We start from the raw sequence: 2,833 nt of genomic DNA on the forward strand, positions 1-2,833 counted from the left end.
TACATATGTAACAAACCTGCACGTTATGCACATGTACCCTAGAACTTAAAGTATAATAATAAAAAAAAATCTTTAATTTTTTTTAAAAAAAGTGTTATGATTTTTAAAAAATAATGTTGTCAGTAAAATAATAAACAGTAAAATAGCAGAAGTCATTCTTAGCAAACATTTTTTTTAAAATAGCATAGCAAAAGAATTTTAAACAAAAGGTTTGCAGTGAAAAGTGACCCATCTCTGACCCTCCTTTCCATCTGACTGAATTCCCCAGTTCTCCTTTCCAGAAAGTCACTTTTCCTATACTTTCCTCTATCCTTCCAGAGACACTCTATGCATATACAAATATCTTTATTAACTGGCATTTTAAAGTTAAACCATTGGAAACTCTTGCCCTGAAAACTATTCAGGCCTCTGTGTGAATTTATGCTTAGTGGGGCTTCCTTGAGGACCTTTGTCATGGGCAAGTTTGGAGTCAGGTTTTGCAAGTTCAGAAGAAATTATATAAAGGAACAGTTTGCTCTCATTAGTTTGAAACAGATTTTCAAACCAGTAATGTCCGAGAATGTTATTTGATCATTACTGCCAAGCCCTTTGACTTAAGGGGGAATTTAATCAGTTAAGTGTGTCTGTTGCTACAGAAATTGACACATACCTGCTTGTGTATGTACTTTTTAGTTATGAAAATTGCGTACACACCACTATATATAATGTGTGCCTTAAGTCTGATAAAGTAAATACTTATATATTCCCATTCAATTTAAGAATGAATACAACATCAATACATTTGAATCCTCCATGTGCCTTCTCTTGTTCTTGGCTGTCCCTCCCATCTGTCTGTCTGGAGGCTCTGGCCATGTGCCTGCCTATTCACTTGGTACCAAGCAATCCCAACACATTCCTGAGCATTCTCTGTGTGATTACGTGAAGCACAGGTCCTTTTCCCAGGAGCATCCGCAGCGGACCTGAGCTTCAGATGTGGGTTTCAAAGTTTTTCAAGCATGAACTCTTAGTTGGAATCCCAATATTAAAACAGATAAAAGTTGAGCCTTTCTGGTTGAGGTGGGACAGAGGAGTTCTCTGCCTCCTTCCCCTTCCCCTGAAACTCCTCCGTGGAATTCATAAGCACACTCTCCTCTGTAGAAGGATATTTAGATACTTTCACAGAGCCTGCAGGATCCTCGATGACCGTGCCCCTCTGTGCCTTTCCAGCCTCATCTCATGCCAAAGTGAGCCACTTACATCTTCTCAAACATACCATAATGCTCTTCTATCACTCCATTCCTTTGAGTTGTGCCTTTTACCGAAGCTGCCCCTCCCTCATATCCCTTTCACCCTCTCTCTAAAGAGGAACTCCTCCTTATTCATCATTTGAGCCCTCTCTGAAACTGTAACTGAAAACTCCTAGGTGCAGTTAGCTGCTCTGTCTTCCTTAGGCCAGTAGCAATTTATTCAAGTGTTTATTTGCATGCTAAATTGACGTGTAATTCTTTACTTCCATGCTTCTTCCCCCTTTTGGGTTGTAAGCTCATTGAGGACAGGAACCATTTATATTCATCTTGTTATTTCCACATATGTGCAGGCTGATATTTGAATAAGGAGAAGTTGCTCTCATGCAGCCTTGCAAACTGCATTCCAGCAAGAGACACAACCAAGTTCACATCTCCTAAGGCAGGAATGAGTTTAGGGACTGGAGGAACTGATAGAGGGTCAGTGGGACTGGAGTGAGTGAGGTGTCAGGATGGTAAGAAATGACACTGGAGACCCATGTGGAGGCCGGATTATCTGGGGCCCTGTGTGTCATGAAAAGAGACTTGGATTTAGTCCTGCTAAGCTAGCGCCGCCGTCGTCTGCTTTCAGTCGCCGTCATGATTATCTACCGGGACCTCATCAGCCACGATGAGATGTTCTCCGACATCTACAAGATCCGGGAGATCGCGGACGGGCTGTGCCTGGAGGTGGAGGGGAAGATGGTCAGTAGGACAGAAGGTAACATTGATGACTCGCTCATTGGTGGAAATGCCTCCGCTGAAGGCCCAGAGGGCAAAGGTACCGAAAGCACAGTAATCACTGGTGTCGATATTGTCATGAACCATCACCTGCAGAAAACAAGTTTCACAAAAGAAGCCTACAAGAAGTACATCAAAGATTACATGAAATCAATCAAAGGCAAACTTGAAGAACAGAGACCAGAAAGAGTAAAACCTTTTATGACAGGGGCTGCAGAACAAATCAAGCACATCCTTGCTAATTTCAAAAACTACCAGTTCTTTATTGGTGAAAACATGAATCCAGATGGCATGGTTGCTCTATTGGACTACCGTGAGGATGGTGTGACCCCATATATGATTTTCTTTAAGGATGGTTTAGAAATGGAAAAATGTTAACAAATTTGGCAATTACTTTGGATCTATCACCTGTCATCGTAACTGGCTTCTGCTTGTCATCCACACAACACCAGGACTTAAGACAAATGGGACTGATGTCATCTTGAGCTCTTCATTTATTTTGACCGTGATTTATTTGGAGTGGAGGCATTGTTTTTAAGAAAAACATGTCATGTAGGTTGTCTAAAAATAAAATGCATTTAAACTCAAATATTTGAGAGAATGCCTTTTAGTTTAATGCATGGTTAAATTCATCCTGTAGTGTTCCTGGAGGAGCTAGAGCCTGGTTGTAGGCTACTACTCATCAATTAACTTCTACAGTGGAGACTACTTCTGGGACTGGAATATAAAAAAGAATTAAAGGTTTTGATTGTGAGTTGCAATAAAGGGAAAGACCATGCTCATAGCAGTGCCAACATCTGAAGTGTGGAGCCTTACCCATTTCATCACCT

At 41.0% G+C, this 2,833-nt stretch overlaps 1 protein-coding gene and 1 pseudogene across 2 annotated transcripts in view; both read left to right on the plus strand.

Moving 5' to 3' along the window:
* The window catches only part of POLR3B (RNA polymerase III subunit B), a 144,431-nt gene that overhangs the window by 53,221 nt on the left and 88,377 nt on the right, over positions 1-2,833 (plus strand).
* Positions 1,817-2,592, plus strand: LOC108544259 (translationally-controlled tumor protein pseudogene; annotated as a pseudogene). The gene has a single exon (XR_001889781.1). The product of XR_001889781.1 is annotated as a translationally-controlled tumor protein pseudogene (transcript).

The sequence above is a fragment of the Rhinopithecus bieti genome, unplaced genomic scaffold, assembly GCF_001698545.2.
Source record: "Rhinopithecus bieti isolate Rb0 unplaced genomic scaffold, ASM169854v2 scaffold_24306, whole genome shotgun sequence".
NCBI lineage: Eukaryota > Metazoa > Chordata > Mammalia > Primates > Cercopithecidae > Rhinopithecus > Rhinopithecus bieti.